The 25,260-nt window shown below is 29.5% G+C and overlaps 1 long non-coding RNA gene across 1 annotated transcript; it reads left to right on the top strand.

Moving 5' to 3' along the window:
• The first annotated feature begins 2,128 nt into the window (after positions 1-2,128).
• On the top strand, positions 2,129-21,785 carry LOC147801911 (uncharacterized). The gene is made up of 3 exons (XR_015430577.1): positions 2,129-2,235; positions 9,237-9,486; positions 21,284-21,785. It is a non-coding gene; the product is annotated as an uncharacterized LOC147801911 (long non-coding RNA).
• Positions 21,786-25,260: the final 3,475 nt, after the last annotated feature.

The following is a 25,260-nucleotide window of genomic DNA, read 5'->3' as shown; positions in this document are numbered from 1 at the left end:
TACAATTATTTTCACTATAATTCTCGACAAATCTGCTGAATTATCATTTTTAGTGAAATGAAAGTCGAAAACAAATGCTGAGAATCGTTACCACAGACAATGAATTTCTTTTGAATTCGGTTATTTCAGTTTAAACTGAAAGGTTTGATGTGAAATACCAATGCAATTTTTTATAAATGCTTTTGCATTTTCGTTTTTATTAACCATTCTATATAATATTCTTTTTTAATTTCATAAAAACAAAATAGATAATTAGTAAATAATGAATAATTAATGGGATATGAAGAGAATACATAATTGATTTCATAAATTATAACTAGTTGAAAAATTCTTAATTCTCAGAATCCCTGTGGCTTTTCCACGGAACCTTGGGGAAGCGGGGGTGCTATCCCCTCCTCAGAGGATCAAAATTGTGATGGCATGTCTTCCGATCATCCTCCGGGATGTTTCCCAGACCGTCGCCAATAGCCCATTGTGCAGCTCTAGTGTGACGTAAATTAACAACAACAACGGAACCTTGGAGTTCCGCAAAACACCTTATTAGTTACACGCGTATTCGAGAATATATCAAATAAATAGTCTTCAAACAAATTTGCAGACGATTTTTTCTGTTGCAAGAGAATTCTGGATAAAATCATTCTAGTAAACTGTTTTGGACCTCTCATCAACAGATTTCCGAAAGCAATTAAAATTTAATGCAGTCAAACCCCGCTATAGTGAACCTTCAAGAGACCGAAATTTTGACTCGCTATAACCGGGAGTTCCCTATATCCGTACTGCAAAAAATGTTAACTTAATTTTCCGAACTGCTTCTTTTATTACACATCATTTAAACAAATGACGAATAAAAAGAAATACAAAAATGATTGAAAAATAATCTGTAGTTACAGAAAATCTTTTATTATTACTCTTCGTTTTGAGCAAAACAAATTTAGGGATGGCTTTTATTTAAGGAAGGGGATAGGAGAGGCATACAAGAAAAAATGCTTATGGCTACATTCCACTTGATATATAGTCTTAAAAATCTGTATATGTATTTTATGTAGAAATTTCAAAATTGCCAAAGAATAAAGAAAAAAAAATCTGTGGAAGTAAAAAAACGTTCATTATACCCTCTCTCCTTTTGGTTCACTATATCCACAAAAAATAATATCATGCATGTATAGCAAGGCACGGGAGCGAACATTTCGTTCACTATAACCGGGAGTTTACCATAAACCATGTTCACTATAGCAGGGTTTGACCGTAATAAGTTGTTTCAACTACTGTTTTCTTTTCTCGCTGACCAAACTCCGCGATTTTTTTCTCTTTATCACAAATTATTTTCATATCGCAAAATAATTTTAAAAAACGTCAAATTTTTAATTTTTGTCATAAAATTCCCGATTTAGGAAAATAGTTAAATATTTTTTTCAGAATTTTCCATTATTTAGTATTTTGGTAACAGCTTTCTTTCAACAATAATTTTTCAATCAGCTTCATATGGGATTCTTTTGTGTGACTGCAGCCCCACTAAACCCTCCCTTAATCTGGTAATGCAGACGATAAATGCATTTTAGTAATAAAATAAAGATTAATTCTACTTATTACGGAAAAGGATTAAAACAGTAAATGCAAACGATTGTATATGCAATGGATAGGCAAACGATTCAAACTAGCATATGATACTGGGTTCCAAATTAGATTTGAGCTCTTTAGTTAGAAAATTGAATCGAAATGAGATGTTTTCGAAAAACAGATAAAAATTGGATTTATTATGCTTCATACAAAAACAAGGTTTTAAAAATTGACAATATATAGTAGTATCTATTTAGAAAATCGTGATGTATGTAAAAGCATCTGTTATAATAAAATGCATTAATTTTTTTCATCAATGCGATTAAAATGGGTAATTAAGTATTTCGTTCTCGAATCTAGTTAATCAAATTCATGTTAAATAAAGCATTTCACAACTTTGTTTTTAACATACTTCAAGAAAATTTATAGTTAGAAACTCCAAGTAAAATTTAGTTGAAATCTTTTTAATCAGCGAATTTTGAATTGGCGACTTACTAGGAAGCCAACTAGGAAGAAACAATATCAGATTACAGCAACCTTTGAAAACCCATCTAGTATTCTCTTTCTTCGAGCGGAGTAATAACGAATTTTAAATTGTTTCTTGTTCTAACTCAATATATTGTTTGTCATATCCGTGTTAATTTTAATAAGACTGAAAATAGAGTTGCGATCTATCAAGTAAGTTTCTATTTTCTTTCCCACATTTATTGCAGATTTATATATGTATTTATAATGTCTTTATTTTATAGCTGTTTAAGTTAATAATGTTGATTGAATTAATTTTTATTTATTTATATTAACTTATTGTTGAAGTTAAATTATTGAATGTTATAGTGTTATCAATTTTTTGTAAGTATATTTAAGGAAATATAGATCGTTAAACATATATGTTTAAATTTCATAAACACATCATGAACTCAAATCATAAATGCTGTGAGCAAAATTGTTTTGTGTTTCAAATACAGGATCATAAAAATACAATAGGGGCTAGTTCTAATTTTGCCTAAATAATAATTCCGAGTAATCAATTTAGACTTGTTTTTTTAATGAAATCAGTCGGATTTCTATTTAACGAACTTCCATTTTGCGAATTTTTTCGGGCAACCAAGAACATTTTGGAGATTTCTTCGTAAAATAGCTTCCAAATAGCGAATCGAATTTTCTATTTAACGAACTTTTCCTTGAAATCCACTTTCCCTATTTCCCAAATTATTTCAGAGCATTTTAGATTTGTTAACGCATTTTATGGGGGAAATAACTGAGAATTGATTTTCGAAGCCACTTAATTTTTAGAGAAAGCAGTAAAATCCCTTTCCTTTTTTTGTTTGCATTTCAAACGAAGAACTCAGACAAAATGAGTGGATTTTATCAGTAGAAATTAAACTTAAGAACGTATGTGGTAATGTATGTTTAAAATTACTTTTATAATAAATGCAGCTATAATTTTATGCATAAATTTAGCTTTCGTCAGTTCAAAATATATGTAGCATGATAGTGTAACACTGGATAATGTTTTGCTCTATTATTGCTTTTCACGCAAATTTCTTTTATGGTTAAGATTTAAAAAATAAATAGTAGATACTACTTTGCAAGATAAAGGTGTATCAATTGATATTTTAATTGTGTCTAGTGCTCATGAATTTAAATCTTGTTTGTGTTAAGTATTTCAAAAGGCTATTTTCCTTTTAACGAATTTTCCATATAACGAAGTTATTATCGGGATTTAGAGACTTCGTTAACTAGAGGTCCGACTTCTTTCAGTGTATATTAATTTTTAACTTAATACCTTTAATTCTTTATTGAATAGCAAATTTTTGGTCAAATCTATTAATATTGTATATAGCAATATAGAATTAAGTATATTGTGCCTTAAAATTGCACTATTTTGAATTTTGTAAACGTTTACAGTATAGTGTATACATTTTATTGTCATTGTTGTTAATTCTATTTAACTGTGGTTATCGATAGCTAGCTCGGAAAGTTGGTACCGCTGCTTACGTAAGAATTTTTCAGGGGTTTTGTTTAGTATTCAAATTCTAGGATTAAATTCAAATACAAGATTGAACTTTGTTAAAAACGAAATATATTTTAAATCATTTTTTTAAAATTTTGAGTTTAATATTTCTTCGGAATTTTTTGTGTATTTCTTTTGTGATCATTCTTCTTGAAACTGAACTTTACGCAGAAATTCTTTTCCAATTTTGTTCTCTACCCAAATTCAAATTTAATACCAAATTTGAAACTTTTCCATACCTAATTTTTTGTTAGTTTTTATTTTGCTTTTTAAATTTTTTTTAAAGTAGCAGAATTTTAACGCATGAAATATTTATTAAAAACAAATTATAACGAATTTCTTTACACAGATGTTTTATTATAAAATTAATTTACCGATGATTTTAATTTCAAAATTCATAGCCTTCGGTATGTCAAGAGCAATTTGGCGATTAAGCAAGTTCGCTGCGTTGCTATGGCGATCACTGATGTTTTTCTATTCATTTTCACTAGCAGGCATTTTTAATGTATTTACATAATAATAATTTAGAGTATTCTTTTTATTATTAAAGTATAATTAATGACTTGACTGTGATTTCAATATAAATATGAATGCTGAAGAAGGAAAAATATTTTGTGAAACGCGTACGTAGGCAGGATTTGAAAATCAATCCGACGACAAACATCAATTGAGACAGTTTTTGCAACCCATGATTTCAAATGTTTAACGGAGTCAATCCAGAAAGAAAAAGCATTTAATAACTGCTTTTTTAAAAAATTTTTAAAATTTTTTTTTTTTAATTTTTCTTACCGCTCATATTTAAAACATGTTCAGATTGTATGCTTCGCAAAGAAATCCTTTTTTAATATCGTCGCATCTGCATGAAACCACCCCTTATTCTACAAGAACTGCTTCCAAATTTGAAACTAAATTCGAAATATTTTCCGTAAATTTTTTGATTTCCTTCTTTCATGAAACAAAGAAATTGAAAATTAGTCTTCAACTTGTAAAATCCAGCTTGAATGGTAGCTTTTCGTATTAAGCTATAAAACGAATAAAAAGAACTAGAACGAATTAAAAAAATATCGCAACCAAATGCAAAAAGTTTAATATTTTTTTATCTAGTTTAACTGTGATTTAAAATCTAAATATACTTTATACATTTTTTCGAATAGTCTCTGATTTCGTGTGTCGAAATCTAATTTTTAATAAATTGTTATTAAATTATTATTAACTATTATTAATTTTATTAAATTATTTTGACCACTATTGATAAAGTAAATGAATTAAGCATTAATTTAGTGTAATTTATCTTTTCATTAAAAGAAAAATGTTTAATATACTAAAAATCGATTTTGTTACAGCAATTGACTACCCAGCTATTGCAATTAGTTAATCGATAGCATTAACTAGGCTAACAGTACTTTATTTTTTATTAAAAAATGTTACCCTGATTTCTGTAGACACATCTAAGTATCTCTTAAAAAAGTGATTTGATTCAACAACAAAAGATAGTTTAAGATTGTTATGGAAGAAATATGAAACTGCTGTTTTATAAATTTGCTTGATTTGAAAACTAATGGAGGACTTTTTGCTTTTGCATATTAAACTATAAAACTAATAAAAAAATAAAAAAAATATTATTACCGATTAAAACATTAATTTGCATCTAAATTTAATTTAATGCAAGAAATTAAATTTTTTTCCACTCTAGTTTAGTTTAACTATGATTGAAAATCGAAATACAATTTATAAATTTTTTTAGAGTAGTATGTGATTTTGAGTGCCGAAATCTGAATTTTAAGTAAGTTGATTCCAGAAAAATGCATGAACTTTTTATTTTATTTCTCAAGTTCTGACGGTATTGTGGATTTTTTCATTTAAAATTCTTTACCGAAACATTTTTATTATTTTGATTACTATTACTGAAATACATAAATTAAACATTAACTTATTTGATAAAAATTGTCTTTTTGTAAAAAATCTAATTTTTTTACAAAACTGATAACCTAGCTATTGGTTAATCGATGGCAATAACTAGGGTAACATTATTATTTTTTTTAATAAGAAAATGTTATTTAGACTTGTCAACAGAAATAGCGTATCTCTTAAAAGTGTGATTTAATTCAACAACAAAAAGAAGTTTAAGAATGTTATGAACGGAATATAAAACTGTGGTTTTATAAATTTGCTTGATTTGAAAACTAATATAACTTTATAATCACATAAAGAACCCTACTTTGGGATTAAATTATTTTTGAATTTGCAAATTTCGAAATGTTTGAAGTATGATTGTTTTAGTAACTTATATCAAAACGTTAATTTAAAATTGACTTTTTTTTATCATTGTTATAGAGATTAATCTTGTTAAAAATCAACCGAAAAATCCTGAAATTAAGTTGAAAACACTCAAATGTTCCAACACATAGTTTACATAGAAGTAGCGACCCGCTAATTAGAAGAAAAAAGTTCTAGTTTTATTTTTCATTTCAAATGTTCCGTTGAAGATCAGCAAATTGATGCACGTGAGTTTATTTTTCGGTTCATCAGAAAACTCAAACACAAACTCAAAACTTTCTTTTTTTCTTTCTTCATAGCTATTTTGTTTATTTGCTTTTTTACTTCAATACGAATTTAAAATTTTAAATTAAGTATGTTATTTATTTCTGATGTTGTATGTTTTTTTTTAATAAATTACGTAAGATACCAATTTGATTTTTCATTACCGTCAGTTTCACGTTGTATTTCAGTATTTTAAATGTATCCATTTAATTTTACAGTAAATGTTTTGTTTCTTACATAATTATAAAACATTGGAAATAATTCCTGAATACAATAAATGTTTTCATATGAGCTGAAATAATTATGTTCTATCGATAGCTTGATTTGGAAAGAAATTAAAAAATGTTCAGTCTAGTACAAATTATTAGACGCATTATAAGATTTTATGTAAAATCGTAATTATCAGGTTGATAGCTTTATTGTTTTTTAGCGTGACTGAAATTAGTTTGCATTTGTTAACATTCGTGTATCAGTTGGTTAACATCGTAATGAAATACGTTAAAAATAAATACAAATAGGAAGTATATAAGAAATCTCCTGAATCAACCAATTACATGTATGTTTAAGTATAAAAGTACTGCAAACTCCTTGTGTAAAAAAGTATTACGTACAAACACATTGGGTCTAATTATTATAATATAATACCAGATATAATGAATATTCTATATTTATATAATATATCGTCTAATTTATCCAATCGTCGAATATCTTTTTTAACTTAACCAATTGATACACAAAGGAAAAAAAGTGCAAACCGGTTTCAGTCACGTAAAGACAATAAAATTGCATAGAGTATCCCCTAAAAATTAAGATTTCACATTGAATTTTATAGTGCGTCTAATAATTCGGCCAGTATTAACAATCACTTTCAGTTATGATTAATACATGACAAATAAGTCATAAATGTACTAGAAGAATATTCTTATAACTTCAATGGACGATTAAGATATATTATTTTAACGAAATAGTTTGTAATTTTGAATTGATGCCGTTTTAATTTAAAACTAATTTCAGATTGCAATTTTAGCTAATTAAATTCAATCTAAGCTTTTTTAACTTAAATATTTAAGGAAATATGGACATTTTTATTAAAAAAAAACTAATTTTATTTATCTTATGATTTTTCGTTGTAACGTTGAAAATATTCAGTAAAATTAAGCAAATCATTTGGAGCGACTTAAAATTAATTGCAAAATTATTGTTCCAAAATTTGAAGAGAAAGTTCTGGAAAATGTGCAAAGTATTTAAAGCAGATCTTTTATACTGCACATGCGTGGAAAAAAATTAAAGTTATTGCTTCATAATTTAGTAATTAGAACCATACTTGGCAACTAATGGAAAAAATATTGATTTAAATATCTTACAATTGTAAAAATTTTCAAGCAATTTTCTAAAGAGTTTTTGTATTTTTTAAGAGAAATCTCAAAATAGTAAGGGTTTTTTCACAGATTAAATTTGGTTCATGTTGTCCAGTAATTCCAATGTAGTGTAATTTGCAATACTACGTACATTATGAAATTTGTAGAAACTCCCTGATCATTTAGAGCTTTCTTTTAAAAAGTACAAAAGAAACTTAGAAAATTGTTTGAAACGTTTTAAGTATTTAAGAGAGTTAAATCAGATTTTTCCATTAGTTTTCAAATATGATTCACCACAAAATTATGAAAAAATAATTTTTAATTTTTCCACGCATGCGCAGTTTAAAAAAACTACTTTTAATACTTATATCTTGCGCAATTTCTTTTCTAACTATGAAACAGTATTTTTGTAATTAATTTTAAATCGCTTCAAAAGCTTTGTTTAATTTCGCAGATTTCAAAGTTAAAGCAAAAGAGAAAAAAAAAAACATAAGACAAGACCAAAAAAAAAGAGAATTTTTTATAAAAACGTTCTTATTTTCTTAAATATATAAGCTAGATTTACTAAATGTTATGCAGTTATTACAAACCAGAACCAAAGTAATATATATATACGCTACAAGTTACTTGCTTGATTTTCTGCTTTAGGGCGTTCAAAAATACTTATTTTCTTTCGTCAAGTATTGCCAGTCTGTCAAATTTCTAAAAGATTTAAAATGTACTTCAAAGTATGAATCACAGTACTGACGTAAAATAACCTTAGTGGTAGACAGATCATGGGTTAATTCTCTTGCAGTTAGGCTCATGGGAGACTTTCGTGGTTTTCCTCTCCATGTAACTCAAATGCGGGTTAGTTGTCTCCCAAAGTGCTCCACGAAGACAAAATTTTTCCAGGCAAAAATTCTTCCTCGAACACATTGAAATTTGAATACTCTAGCTAGATGAAAAGTGGTCGCAATTTTGTTTGGCAATAAATTTTTTTGGCAATATAATTGTAGTGATATTTATTTATCGCTTTCAGGAAGCTATTTAAAACACGTATTGTATTTTTTTTGCACAAAACTCAAGTTGAGATTTGTGTGTTCTGACTAGTCGGAAAGTTTGTCTAAATTTCGATTGACGATAAATGCTACTTTTAGCGATCAGAAAAAAATTATAGAAGCTTTGTCATTCCACCAGCAGTTCCTAATGAGCTGTGATGGCTCAAGGGATAGAGCTTTTGCCTTTAAATGATTTGAACCCGGTTCGAATCCCAGCGAGGGCTGGTCGATACAAATTCCGCATCTGGCTTGCACCGACCACAGTGCTGACGTAAAATATACTCAGAGGTAGACGGATCAAGGGTTAAAGTACCCTTGCTGTTAGGCTAACCGTGGGAGGTTTTCGTTGTTTTCCTCTCTACGTAACGCAAATGTAGGTTACTTCCATCACAAAGTCAAATTTCTTCCGATACTTGATCCAGGAGATCCCTTGTCCTCTGGATTGGGCTCAAAATTGCAAGGCTATGGAGTTGAACATTGGTTGACGTAAACTGAAAATTCCAGTCTGCTGTTCAGCGACAATTAGAAAAAAAAAAAATCGCATGAGCACTTCTAAAGTTTCAAAGTAATCATCTAAGTATTTCTTGAAAAATTAAAAAAGAAATATCAAAAACTTAAAGTGTCATTTTCCTTACTGTAGGATATTTTGAGTTTGGCTTAATCAAATATTAAATAATCACTGATATCTTATGTTTCAATTGTGAAAACGTTTTGATATTTTTGTAGGAGTTAAAAGCCTTTGCCGCAACTAGCTGTGTGCCTTGACGGAACTTGGTGTAGCGTCCTAAAGAACTCGCCATGGCGCTTTATGTAACTAGCCAGGCCGTCGGATGGAGCTTGGCATGCCGTCTGATGGAACTTGTCAAGCCATCGGATGGAATTTGTCATACCGTCGGATTGAACTTGTCATGTCACTTGGTAAAACCCACCTTCGGCACCAGATTGAACTTGCTACGGAGTATGCTGGGCACTGCATGTAAGTACTCGTATTGATTTATTAATTATAATTGTTGCCTTTTTTAATTAAAAATATTGGTAGATAGATTTTAAATCTAAGTGTAAAAATGGCATTATTATTATATATTGTGATTTTTATTACTTTTTGATGAATGTGAGTAAGAAAATAAACTAAAAAAAATTCATTATAATTAAACAAAATTGTATATTGCCAATTTTTATGCATTACGAACACAAAGAATAAGAATTTTCAATTCATTGCTCAACGCATTCTTTACGTGTACAATCCTAAAAAAAAAAAAAAAAAAAACCGAATCACACTGGATTTTCACGAATTAAGTGTCAATCTTAATGGTTTCTGGGGGTGACCTCAAATATGCTAATTAATTAGTGCTAACTATTAATTTAGTTACGAAAAAGGACACAAAAACGTACTTTCTCTGAATAAATATATATTACATATTTGGAATCCTAACCCTTAAAATAGGGAGCAAAATTTCGAAAAATTTGGATCGTAAATTGGGTCGCAATAAAGATTTATATGTTTGGCGATAGTCCCTGAAAACAGCCAAGTAAAGTCGCCACCGCAAATGAATATTTTAATATAACCCATGATGCAAGAGTGGAATACTTAATTTTACTCGGTTGCTAAGCAACCGATTTTAATGTTTTGTGATGAAATAATGTTCTGTGATTGCTCTGAGAGGTTTAATTAATTATAGTTAATAGAAAATATCTCGACGCTTCTAGGCAATAGAAAATTTTTAAGCTGATTTCTGTCCAAAAAGCAAAGATTTATTTCCTTTTTTATCACCTTTGAAAAGAAAATTTGAATAGATGTATAAATTATTTATGATTTTTTAAGTTTTAGAATTTGAATACATGAACTTTTTATCTGACATTATTTGGGTTTTTTATGTTGTTCTTACTTTATTTATACTAGGATTTCTCACTAATATCAAGTTTACATAAGTTATTATAACTAAATACAAAATTTTTAGGGATAATTATTTTTACTGTTTTAATCGAGTCTTCTAGGCAAGAAAGTTTGAAGAAACAAAAAAAGTGCCTGAAAAATAAAATGTAGATTGTGTAGTCATTCTAATGCAGAATCACAAAGTTTTATATAATTTACGATATTTCTTTTTTCTATAACTGAAGGAATTGTTGAATGTTAAGTGGTATTTTAAAAACAGTGAAATATGCTATGTTTAAGAATATCATATTGAAATACTATGGAGAAGGAATTATTTCCAGTGTGGTTGATGGTTGGAATAGTTGAAGAATATTGACAAATTGAAGATTGTGATGAAAAGAGATGAAAATAACACTTGAAAATGAAAACCCGACCATATTAAGCTTTTATTTAATATAGTTGCAGAGCTCGAGATACAAAATATAAATATTATCCATAAGGCTTTGAGTTGTATAAATTTTGCATAGTAATATTAATAAGGTCAGGCCATGGAAGACAAATCCCCCACGACCTGCCTAATTGAAAGCCAAATTAAAAAGTACAGGTTCCCAACGGACACTGAAGCATGGATAGGAGATCCAAAATTGGCGAATTATCAAAATATAACCAACAAAGCCAACCAGCATATCAATATTGGGTTTAAAAGAATACCTTGGCGATCACGAGTCGACAAGAAATTTATGAGAATTATTACAACCATGCAACTGAAACATTTTTGCGGTTAGAATATAGAATGAAAATTTATAAATAGATTTTTGTTTTAGATTAGGCGGACAAAAGATTAATAAGTCTGCATTAGTAATGAAATAGAAAGTATCAGTTATATTGATCTATACAAGAAAAAATAAATATTTTGTGTTCGTTTTAAAAGATTAAGTCTTTGATTTATTTTAAATGAAATTCTATTAATAAAAAAAGCTTAAGTAATGAAAGATATTTTAAAAGATAGGAAATAAATATGTAATGCCAATTCTGGCATCACATATATCCCCGCTGGACGCAGAAAAAAAACGTGTAATATTTTTTTTATTATTTTTTTTTACTAAAGTAATGGATCTCCCCCATGTTACAAAATAATGTTATGCACTGAAACATAATATATTCATGGAACGTATAATATACACCTATGTATAGTTAAATATCAAAGTAAAACTATTAGAAAAAAATTTATGATATACAGTTATACTTCAAAAATATATTTTCAATACTCATGTTATTAAATCTTATGTTGATGTAAAATTATCTGAGCATTGTCATCACCTGGACAGGATATTCTAATTTCTCTCGAATTCGAGAAAACTTTATCAGCAACAAACAACATAATTTGCAAAATTATTTCATTTACCAAATATTTTTCTTATTGTCATTAATACTCTTCCACACTGATATACCTATACAATCTAAAATATTTAAACCTACAAGTGCAATTTATCATATCATATTCTATATTTCTTATTATAAGTTAATAAAATGTTTATTACTATCAAATAATTATAAATGTCAATAAAATCCTTTAGTTTATTATTAAAAACATACTGAGCATTTAGAAAAATATGAGCTTTTATTTTAGCTCTAAGTAAACAGTTGATCAGACTGTTATTTTATTTACCAAGGTTCAGTCATCCTTTTTTTTCTATAAGGGGCAAAATTATCATCTCTTATATTTCAAGAGGCAAAATCATCTCTTTTATTTCAAAGGCAAAATTATCTAAAAATGCATTTTTTTTTTAATTTAACTTTTTCTACCTGCGAAATGTGTTGTAGAAAACATGTGATCAGGATTCTAACCAGAATTTTTGTGTGACACAATGTATTAATAATTATACTATCACAGCTATCTAGTATTAAATTCAAGATAAAGTCATTTTATATATTTTTTTCAACCCTTTCAGCATCTGAATTAATGTTATAGCAAGCCCATGATCAGGATTCTAACCTGAATTTTTGCATACATGATACACTGTATTAACGTTTATACTATCGTGGCAGTATATTATATTCAAGAAGATAAAAGTTATTATTTTTTTTTACTGCATCTATAAAAATTCACTTCATTTTAATGAAGGAAAATATTATTGTCATATTATATATGAATGCTCAATTATTCTTATTTTGAATTTCATGATTTTATTTTTAGTTCAGTTGGACACTTATTTAAAAAAAATTAAAATACTTAAAAATATTCGACAATTGCATTGATGAAATCAATGGATTTTTTTCTTTTAAATAAAATTTCTGAATTTATTTATGTTTTGTTAAAACAAAACATTCATGAGTAACTATTTGGATTCACTCTATTGCATTGAATAAAATAGCTTACTTTCTTAAGAGAAAAACTATTTGTGCTCAATATAATAGCTATTGTAAAATTAAAAAAATATATTAGATGAATTTATTTATTACTATGTTCATTTTATTATAAAAATATCTCTGTCACTTAATGAATTTTTAATTACCTGGACCCTAGTAAAGAAAATCACCATAAATCATTCCGCACAGATGCATCCATGCAAAACAACAGCAACAATGAGACAGTTAATGAAATTTTTAATTAAAGAAAAAATACATGTATAGGTTAAAATCTTTAATTTTCAAATTTTGCAAGCACTCATACCAACCTAACTTCTATTCTGGAATATCAGACTAACATGGTTTCATAAGATAACAAAAGTGTGTAATTGTGTGTTTATTATTTTACTTCCTAAAGAAATCTGGGTGAAATCATGTTACACTACTATAAGTACTGATTAAGAATCACTTTGGGATAGCTTAATCCTTATAATACATTTTAATAACATGTTATTCCCTGTTGTGTTTTTGTGTAAATATCAATATTCCATATTTAAGAATTGTTATCTTATTTGAAATTTGCAACATTTAAAAAAATAGAGACTTAATTATTGATGTTTATGAGTACTTCAAAGTAACTTAATTAGCTTGAAAGATAAAATATTCAATTTCTTTTACTCAAAATATCTGATCTCAAAATTTTAAAGTTAAAGATAACTTTTATAGTTACAATATGGATGCTACGGTTAATCTTACATTTTTAGAGACCACCTGAATCCTGTTAAAATATTAAAATGCATAAAATCCTTATCAAAATAATGATCAAGACCCAAATTTAAAACAGTTAATTGATGAAAGAAAAACTTCACTAGTTTCAAAATATATGGGGAGGGAAATAAAAGTTGACATGTTTCAAGAGTTCAAATATAAGCGCCCATTCTCAAGACTCGTCGGGTTTGAATAACTTGTGACTTTAGTTGTTGGACTCTCAAAACATGTCTATTTTTATTATCATCAATTAATTTTTATATCAATTAAGTTTTTATCTTTTCGATTCAGTTTCTTGGGATTATTAGTTTAGTAACACAGTATATTAAATTACTTCACTCGATATTAAAGCGTTTTATGTAAATAGGCCTTGGTTCTTAGATTAAAAAAATAATAATTGGTCACCAATTTCTAAAAAAATCAATGGCGTATTTTTTTTTATTTATTTTTGAATTTGTTTTGAAATTGTTTAAAAAGCTATTTTTTTATTTATCGAGTCCAAAGTTTATTCTACATATATTTTAGGATAGACTTTAGGGGTATTTCGTACGAGTTTATTTTCACACCCTTATTTTGCTTAAAAGCATTAAATAATTTGTCTAAAATAAATTATTCAAGCTATATGATTTAATGCATTTATAGTAATTTTTCATCGCATATCCTTCACCACTATCATTAAATGAATGGAATAAGCTTAGATAAATAATAATAATTAAAAAATTTACTCGTTTTAATTTTCAAGGAATAATATGTTTTATCCAATCAGATTTTGGAATTTCAACTTTGGAAAAAATGAAATTTATTGAGTAGGCTTCTTGGAGCAATGTTACCCTTATCCTCTTATGACAAAATATATGGGGAAAAAATTGGTTTTCACAGTTTCTGTAAAAAGTATACTAACCTTCTCTCCGCGTATTTGTTATTATTTTTTTTTATCAAAATAAGTTTGGAAATCGCGTATTTCTTATTGCATTTCTTAAAAAAAATCAGACGAGGATTCTAAAATTGGCATGCTTTCAGAATCTTTTTACAAATTTCAATATTTAATATTCGCTGTTTAACAAAATAAGGCATTTTCCTAATAACAAATTATGCTATAATAATATCTTGGGAATCGTGCTAAAGTTGATAAATAATTTCAACAGAAGTAAATTTTTTGCAACATATTTTTTTAAAAGAGCAACTTTCTTAAAATTACCTGCGTAATATATAAGTTTAAACGTCAAAAAAAAAATTGCAGTTCAAATTTGTTTGCTTAAAAAACAAAGCAAACAGTAGTGGTTTTCGGAGTTGCACTATTATATATTTATACTTTTTACAAACCAAACAAATAAGAAACAATAAAGTAAATAATTTGTTTGTTCAATCTTAAAGAAAGGTGTGCACTTCCTTACAACGATCAGTCAGACGTTTTGCACTGACTAATTTTAACATAGAAATTGTTTTTAAAATCTTATCAGCTAACTGGCTACAGTTCTGATATAAAAACACTTAGCAATTACTTACAACGAGTAATAATTTAAAGAAAACCTTTAAGTAGTAATAAAAATTAAACAAAATAGTTTAGTATATTATCAGGGAAAATACAGGGTGTTTATAAAGTCCCGGACCCATTTTGATTATGTTATTAATTTTAATCTATCTTTATTATTGTATGAGTTATTAAAAATCAAAATGGGTCCGGGACTTTATAAACACCCTGTATTTGTGCGGTAGCATATTATCAAGGAAAATATATACGTGGTAGCATAAAGAAAAAGTAAAAGGTATAATGAAAAAGAAATAATTAGTTGGATAGTTCTGCGAATCACACGCGGCTGGGAAATTAAGAACTTAATTTCACAATTAAGATGTTAGTACTACATTTAAGATACTGAGATATTTTAACGCGCTTAAAAATTTTGGCTACATATTCGACAACTTTTTTTGTTTGGTATATTTATACCATTTGTAGTGACTTATAAAACATCAGAACTATTTTAGATAATCTATGTTGAAGTCACCAGAAAAAAAAATCAACGATTTATCTTTATTTTTCGAAAAAATAGTATACTTAGTAAATGGTCAGCTGTTTTGCATCAAATAAATTTAAACGGCAGAATGTTTTTAATCTCTTAACAAGATTTTATTCTTAACTAGCAGGCAAGTTTTCTTTGAATCTAAACTTGACAATAATTTAAAAAGGAACTTTAATTTTAATGAAAACCTAAATTAAAGTATTAAAAAAATTTATTAGTATATCAATGAATATGCGTGGTAAAGAATATGATTTTTTAAAATGTTAAAATTTAATTAAATAGTTGGTAAAACAGTTATGTGAAACATGCAAAGGTGATTAAAAAATTTATTTTAAGACTAAGACGATATATAAGATATTGAGGAATTTTAAGATGCTTAAAAACGTGTACTACGTATTCGTATTAATAATTATAAAATGTATATTGAAGAAATTGATAAATACTAGTGGGCTGCGCCGCCTGCTCGCTAACGCTCGCCAACCCCCGAAAATTGCTACGCAATCTTATATGCTTCGCTCGCTACTAACTTAGGTACATTGCAAATGCACAAAATTCTAAGAATTCAAAACAATCATTCAAATCCATATAAAAACTTTTTTTTAAAAAAAAATTACATCTTTTTAGTAAATACTAAGTCATTAAAATAAATTTAAATTCAAATAAATGACATGTAATTCGTTTAACCTATTAGAAATGTGCTATAGTATAAGTCGTGATATTAATCAAAAATCGTCCAATAAATTCGTAATATATAAATTCGTGAAAAAAAGCGCTTTCGACAAAATACTAAAATAGAGATCTATCGGCAAAGACTACTCACTTCTGCTTAGCTTAATAGTATGAGATTGCCGCAGCTGATGCTCTCTGGTTATTTCCGTTTCCGTTTTTAAAAGCTCTATATGGTGAGCCACCTCACCTAGATTTGACATGTGACATTTTTAGCGGCAATCATTGGTCGATTCGCCGTGTAAGAGAAATAGTAACGTAAGCAAAACAAAGCAAACGTAGCCACCGGTGGAAAAGAAATACAGCCAAAATTTGGGAGGCACATAGGAGAATTATAGATATTAGATATTATTCCAAATCTATGCATACGTAGTATGTATATTATTGAAACTGTATCAATTATTGAAGAAAGAGGCTAAAAGATGAAATATAATCACATAAAAATATAAGCGCAATCTGATGTATAATCATATTCTATCAGAAGCATGCTTTTATAAAACTAGTCATTCGTTGAATAAAATGTTTTATTCAAATTTCTTTACTAAATTGCGAATAAAATTTTAGACGACCAATAAAGAAACATCGTATTTTAGAATTAAAAAATAAATAAAAAAAGGTCAGCAATCGGTTACTAGCGAAAAAAATATGAATGAAATTTTACCCTACCCGCGCGTAAGTCAAGTTCCTCATAAGATAACCACATTTTAGTATTAATCGCCCCATTTAAATATATCTTCATTGTCGCCAAATTAACTTTTTAAAAATAATAAATTTTAATTTTCTCAGCTTCTACTGAATATAAAATAGTTGAATCTTAAGATGTTGAATCTTAAGATGTTAAGAAAGTTGAATCTCAATAGAAAAAGATGTAGATTAATATGGCATTACAAAATCCACACCTCATAATTCAAAATGTTTTCATCTCCAATTAAATTAAATGATAAAAAATAATAATTATTAAAAATTATTTCTTACATGAAATTATCTTTGGGTAAAAGAGTTTTATAAGTGGGTGGAATTTATTTTGAATTGCTTAATTAGTTTTGAAAATATGACTTAAAACACAAAATGTGAAATCAACATTAAGGGGTCCGAACTTTGGATCGCTCTTCTCACCAAACTATGGGGACCATGTTTCCCAGATTGCGGCTACCCCCTATATTTTGATGGTTAAAAATCCAAGTACGTTTTGTGTCTGATTTCGTAACTTAATTAATAGTTACCACTAATATAAACTGCTGTTTGTAGAAAATGCAACACCATGAAGGAATCATCAGAATCAAATGAAATTCGCAGCAAATGTCAATTATAGGATATTATGCAAATTAATAAAGTTTCAGAGCCATCGCGCGTGCGTGGCGCGCGCAGCGCCCTCTGAATTGATGCTGAAAGCGTATAAATAAAGTGCTGTAGCGGGACGTTGAAAATAGTCTATGATTATTTGTTAGTGGCAAACGTTTAGTGAGACCTGAGTATGCCTCCACGACGGAAGAATAAGAAATTCAAGCAACTTACGGGATTTGAACGAGGGAGGATAATCGGCCTTCGAGAAGGAGGATTTTCCTATCGCGCAATAGCAGCTCGTATGCAGCGGAACAGTTCCACAGTGATGCGAGTTTGGAAACAGTGGACCGACGAGCACCGAACAACTCGAAAAACAGGCACTGGACGACAGAAGGTGACGTCAGAGCGCGATGATCGACACCTGCTCCGCATGGCGGTGAATGATCGCACAGCTTCCTCCAGGCAGCTGGCAGCACATTGGTCTACTGCTACAGGTGTACAATTGTCGACTTCGTCAATTCGTCGTCGTCTGCTGCGCCGTGGATTGCGTGCAAGGGTGCCATTATACAGGATTCCCCTCACGGCGGATCATCGACGGCTGCGTCGGCAGTGGGCTCTTGAGCACAGAGACTGGCGAGCTGATTGGCACCAAGTTGTCTTTTCAGATGAATCACGCTTCAATTTGTGAACCCATGATGGCCGTGTTCGTGTTAGACGTTATGCCGGTCAACGCTGCCTTCCTGAGTGTATTATTGAACGACATAGTGGTCGAACACCCGGAGTTATGGTCTGGGGTGCGATTTCGTATCATGGACGATCCAATTTGATACGAATTGAGGGTAATCTCAATAGCAACAGATACGTCCGTGAAGTGCTACAGCCCGAAGTCGTTCCTTTCCTTCAAGGCATCCCTGGAGCTATCTTTCAGCAGGATAATGCACGCCCACATGTTGCGCGGACTGTTAGAGACTTCTGTTCAGCACAACGCATGCAACTTCTTCCTTGGCCTGCTTATTCGCCGGATATGTCGCCTATTGAGCACGTGTGGGATATGGTTGGTCGGCGTCTCACTCGTGATCCGCGTCCTGCAGTTTCCAAAGACGAACTTTGGTTGCGCATACAAGCGATATGGAATTCTCTTCCTCAAGCAGATATTCAACATCTGTTTGACTCCATGCCACGTCGTATAGCAGCACTTATTGCAGCGCGTGGTGGCTGCACCAAATACTGATTTCGGACGCTTAATTTGTTTCTTTTGTTTTGAAAATTTCATCATTTATTTGTATCAGTACAAGTCGTTTCTGCATTAAATTTCATTTGATTCTGATGATTCTTTCATGGTGTTGCATTTTCTACAAACAGCAGTTTAAATTAGCATATTTGAGGTCACCCCCAGGAACCATTAAGATTGACTTTAGCTCGTGAAAATTCGATCATTAGAACGAAAGTTATTCAGGGTGATTCTTTTTTTTTAGGACTGTACTGTGTTTCAATTGAACATTTTCCGCAAACATATTTCGTCTAATTATTATTATTTCTATAATTCTTATGATTATTCCTATAATTATAAGCATATATAAGAATTATAAGTATTATAATTCTTATAATTATCCTTATAATTAATATTGTTTCTTCAAAGAACGTGTGTTGTCTTGATTGTTTCGACATTTTTCTGGGTAAGAACTATCAGTTAGTTAGAAATGAAGTAAAGCTATCAAATTCAAATAGAAGCTACTAATCAAAACATTTAGCTTTTGTCGCTTTTTTTTTACATAAAAATGCCAATCTGAAATTTTAGGTATTTACTTGAAATTTTAATTCACAGTTATTCTGATTGAACTAACCACGCAACAGTTTTGCAAAAATGTGCAACTAATCGAATGCAATACGTTGAACACGTATTAGATAGTAATTTCTGATCCGATCACCTTAAAAAGCAATAAATTGTTCTTCCTGTTAAATTATCGGCTGTTTAACGACGATTATAAAATAATATAAGAATACGTAATTAAACTTTAGTTTTAAAATATTTTTGCTTTCAGTTTCTTTTTTTTGAAGCATGAATTTTAATGTTTGTTCTAAATTAATAGTACCAACTGTTACATAAGTTTAAAATTTAGGCAATTTTAGCTATAAGTTTTTTTTATTGAATACTATAAAATTAATATTACGATCTAGCAATTTATTTTATATAACGTAAGTATTGTATTTTCTTTTATTAGAATTTTTCACTTTGTAAGTAAACGTAGAAAAGAAAAGAAAATATGGAAAACAATAAAGAACATGATTCAAACTTTCCTTTAAAATAAATTATAGCCAGGAGTATTTCAATTTTATGAAACAATGATGAAATTACTTTTTCCTTTGAAAGTTGTTAGATTCAAAAGTGCATTCTCAGGTTGATGTGCCATGTTTTGCTATTTTTACTCGTGATTCAGCTCTTTTTTTCCCTTAAAAAAATTCATGGAATTCAGGCAATTTAAATCACGATTTTCTTAACAAAATTTGAATGACTAGGTAAAAAAGTAGAAGTTTCTTTTATCACTTATTACTTTTTGCACTCTAATCAATCAAAAATTATAGCTTCGCATAACTGAGATTTTATTTACCTTCCATGTATTTAACTTTACTTAACTCCAAATAGATATATTTCGAATTCTTTTTTTCATTTTAATTTTTTTGCTACGCATTAAGTTGTTGAGTTTATTTTTGAGGTATGGAATCACAGAGATTCCATGAACTGTTTCTTTAGTTGTGAATAAAAGAGAATTTCATCATTTGAACGATGTTTTCGTTTTGTATTGCTTTAATTAAGGATCAGAAACTGTAGCATACAGTTTAATCTGTTTAAAAACTATTTTTTTCAATTAATATCCAAGAGTTATGAAATTTTGTTGTACTCAAGTAATCTACGATATTTTTTTTACTCTTTAAACAATTCGGAAAACAATAAATAAAAAAAGATTTCACAGAAAGAAGAAATAAAATTAGCAAAGAAAAAAGTTTTTTTATAAGTTATATTTTGAGTTGGGTTAGAATCCAAGCTTAGCTTGAAATTAAAGATGTCAAAATTTATATGCACTTTAAAAAAATTGTTTTCTCCTATACAATCTTATCTTTATGTTCATGAGAAATACATGTCAGTTATTCTATATAGTTCTTATACTTTTGCGTTGACTTTAAAAAATACTTTATACTTATAAAAGAAAGGTATGCTGATTAGACAACTGTTTAACTTTAAGTATTGTTTGCTACATGTATTTGGCATACACGCTTTTGTATGTATTTGGCTGGAATCATGAAAACTTTCAAACCTATCTTTGACGAACTAGAGGACTAAAATTTTAGCTGGAACTGTTTTATAACAGTCGTTGAACAAGAATGATTTTATAACTGTTTCCGGATTACAGGGATGTAGCAGATTATGTCTATTTATGTTTTTACAAATATAACGACAGCCCAGAGTGGGTCAACGCCTATACTTGAGGATTTTGCCCGGGAAACTTTTTCTTTGACCCTGGACTGCCAATCACTCTAAAATATGATTCCACAGAATCAAGCCACCGTTGTTTTAGGTCTTCTTCTTATATATTTCCATATATGTAGTTTATTTAGAAACCCTTCGCCCTTTAAATGACTTGTATATTCCCTTATATTTTGAGTCAGTTTTATCACGGATTAAGTAATCACTGATATCTTACGTTTCAATTGTAACGATGCTTTATTTTTATATTTATTTATTATTATTTTTTTAGAAATTAACGCCTTTGTTGGAACTCGGTGTGGGGCCTGATGGAACTAGCAGGGGCTCCTCTCAAAAGGGGTCATTGAACCCTGATTGAACTATCAATGATATCTGGGATTAGTTCAATGGGCACTGTAAGTACTCGTATTGATTTATTAATCGTTATTGTGGTCTTTTTTTAATTTTATTTTTATTTGATCTCATTTTTTATATTTTGTTTCGTCTCACCCAATTTTTGGGTTAACGACTACTAATGTTTAACTCCGCAGACTTGTAATTTTGTACACAATACGGAAGACAAGAGAACTCCTGGATCAAATATTGGGAGAAATTTTCCTTTGTGGAGGAGTTTCTGATAGAACTAAGTCGCATTTGCCTTTCAAGGAGTGGAAAACTACGAAAAACTCCAACGGTAGGCCTGACGGCAAGGGGACTCTAACCCATGATCCGTCTACCACTGAGGATATTTTACATCAGCTCTGTGATAGGTGTGGTCGCTCTATCCCCTGAACCATCACTGCTCGGTCTTTTCTAATTAAAAATATTCCTATATAGATTTTTTAATCTAAGTCTAAATATTATAATTTTTTTTTACCCTATTTGTCAAATTTGTCTTTTTTCAGCCCATTTTTTCTAAAAAAAGTAATATTTCAAAATAAAAGTTAAAAAATGAAAAGTATCTTGCATTTTAAGAATGTTCCAATACTATATTTTTTTCTCTCTCTCTAACTTTATAACCCTTAATTACTATTACTAACTCGCTTCATCTTGTGTTTTTTAGTCCCGCAGTGGACTGATTGTAAAGACATGGTTTGCAATAGAACACCGAAGTCAAGCCTTACTGGTCGTGGGTGGGTGACCATTTTGATCAACCAGCGTAGGGACCGAGAGTGCGCGGTATCGGTTCTCGTTAAGCTGTTCTATCATAAAATGCTCGACTTCACGTGCAGGTCATCGGGCTACCAAAGCGAAGGAGCCATCCCCTCTGCAGAAGTTTCAAATTAGGATGGCAAATCTTAGGATGCTCTTCAGGGATGTTTCCCAGACCGTTATCTGTTGCCCGTTGTGCAGAGCTCTAATGTGAAGTAAATAAAGTACCTTGTGTTTTTCAATACTTTTTTCTCATAAACTTTAATTTCATGTTAGTTTAAAAGAATTAAAAAAAAGCATACGTGTTTATTTATATAACTGGAAAATAGCTTTCATTTGAGCTATCCCAGCTAAAAATGAACTGCAGTTTTTCTACAGAACTAAAGTAATTTTGTCGTTTTTCTAGAGTTAACTGCAGATTTTCTGTAGTACAATCTTAGCTCTAAAAACACTACAGCTATTTTGCAGCTAATGGGAAGTAATTTATTTCGAAAAAACTTTTAGCTATTGTCAACAAAATTACTGTAGTTTAAGTGAGGTCACTTTAAAATCATAAAACTTACGAAAAACTGAAACTTTAAATCCGTGGTTATTCTGCAGTAAATTTGAAGTAATTATGCAGTCATTGTTTCAGAAGTATACTTCTGAATCTGCAGAAAAACTGCAGTTACTTTGTATTGATGTAAAATTGAAAGAGTTAGATATCTTCAATCTTGCTTTCCTGGTTGGTACATCAACTTTTTATAATGCTTATATCTTTTTTTTCCCTTTCTTTTTTCTTGATTATATATTAATCTCTTATAATTAGGTAAAAATTCTAAACATGCATATTGATAACGGAAATAACGAACACTGTCTATATTCAAAAAAGTTAAAATTCATAAAATGCATACTTGATTTAATTGTAATTATTTATAATTTAGAAGTGTCAAAAACTTTTATGTAAGATTTGACACAATTTAATTGGTTTAAAATATGCCTAAAATTAAGTATTTAAATATTTCTGCATTTTAGTAATTTTATCACTAATTTTATTTTTATTAATTTTTATTATTTGTTTCCTTTTGACTTAAGAACACTATGTTTGCGCAAAGTTTATGGTAAAAACAATATTAAAGTAAGGGCAAGTGGTTAATGTTAATTAGTTTTTTTTGTGTCTCGAATTCATACAAAGCTAGGATTATTGCTAAACAAAAATTATGCATATTTTGTCGAATCAAAACAATACTTCAATTTGGATTTTAAACAAATTTATATCAAAAGAGTTTACAGAATAGAATTTGAAAATGGATATTTAATCCAGATTTTTTAGCTTCAAACCTCTCCATCAAAAATTTATTAATTTGACCCTGTGTCAGAAATCTGTCTTGAATAAATTTAGACAATTTAAAACAATATACCTTTTTTATTGCTTGAAAATAAAGCTTTATAAATTGAAAAAAAAATAGGGCGTGCAGTCCCTCCGCGCGGAAGAAGTGAAACTTCGTAATGTGGAAATGAAAATAGGAAGGGGTAGAAATTGATTTTTAGTGAAATCATATTGTTTCTTTTAGACAAACTTTATTAACATTGCTTACAATTCACAATTGATCGCATCTTTTAATTATAATTTTCGAGTGAAGAAATATCCAAATCTATAACATTTACAATGGGATTATGATAACTAAAGTAAGATACGAAATGTTTGAGTTCTATTTTTTTTCAATATTTCTTGCAAAAACTGCATCAATGGTAGCTACCCCTTTGGTTGTTGGATCATTCCTACCACTTATCACTTCCAATCCAAATTTGTCTTTAACGAAGGTTAATAATGTTTCAGCTTCAGGTAACGAGAAATTCACATTAAAATCTCCTGCAAGGATCACAGGCCGCTCACAATAATAAATTTCTTCACCGTCTGCCAGAGCTTGTGAACCTGCAGTGGATAGTGGCAATAAAGATTTTGCAATAAATAATTTAATATCCCTCATGGCTGCATTTGGTGAAATATAAATGACAATTAGAATCAATTTCTTAGGATTATTTTCGCTGTGGTTGACTATGCACTCTACAGCACATATGTCTCCAATTCTTTTTGACGTTGAAATTGTCACATGAGGGTTACCTGAGTAAGGAGCTTTTATATCTAAATGTGGAGTCACAATATGACATCTATTTTTCTGATTGTGATAGATAGCAACCCCTGCATTCCGAATTTCGTTACGTTGAAATCTTACAATGAAATCAAAATTTGGTATGAGAACAGGAGGTTCATTATCGTCCATAAACGTTTCTGATAACACTAAAATGTTCGATTTTTCAAAAACTATCCGTCAAATCATTGTCGTGTGCACGAACACTTTGACAATTGAATGCTACGATTGATAAGTTTCTTTTCCAGTTGATAAATTTACATAGTTCTTCATCCAAGGGGGAAAGTGGATTTTGACGAAATTTCATCATTTCATTCCGCTAAGCGACACACGAGCGGTCGTTACTCCAGTTCCCATGGTAAAATTTCTTATGTTTGTTGACTGGGATAATACACAAGCCCTCAATTGAAACCGTTCTCGACATGGCAACGTAAACCAGCTGTTGGGATTGAATTTTTTTCATAATAATAAACCACCTCATTGAAAGTTACCCCTTGCGACTTATGAATCGTCAATCCACAGGCTGGTGGAAAATGATTTCTTTTAGCTGAGATACTTCTTTGTCTATTAACCCTCCTGGCGTCAAGCCCGTTATAACACGGGCATGGTTTCTATGCTAAAAGCGGCTTGCCCGTGTATGCACGGGTTCACTTTCTAGGTCTGGAGCGGCGATCACGTCTTTTTCTGAACTAGAATATTTCCTTCCCCCTCAACCTCCTACTGCTCACAAATTGAGAGGCGTATAAGCTGCCATCGTAAATCACTCACTATTGTGCTAGAATATTTCTGTTTGAATAGATGTGAATAGTTTGCATTCTTTTTCATGTTTGAACCCCAATCAAACCAAAAGTTTACCTTTAAAAAACAGATTACATTTTTATTTTCTCCAACACTTTCGAAATATGGAATTTTTTTAAAAAAAATATATTCATTGCTTAATTTATTATACTAAATCTTTGAATAAATAAAATCGTTTCGTATTTTT

The sequence above is a fragment of the Parasteatoda tepidariorum genome, chromosome 11, assembly GCF_982258835.1.
Source record: "Parasteatoda tepidariorum strain Cologne lab strain chromosome 11, Ptep-v5.0, whole genome shotgun sequence".
In the NCBI taxonomy this organism is placed as follows: domain Eukaryota; kingdom Metazoa; phylum Arthropoda; class Arachnida; order Araneae; family Theridiidae; genus Parasteatoda; species Parasteatoda tepidariorum.
The sequence above is the reverse complement of the archived record's forward strand: the minus strand, read 5'-3'. Positions and strand labels throughout refer to the sequence as shown.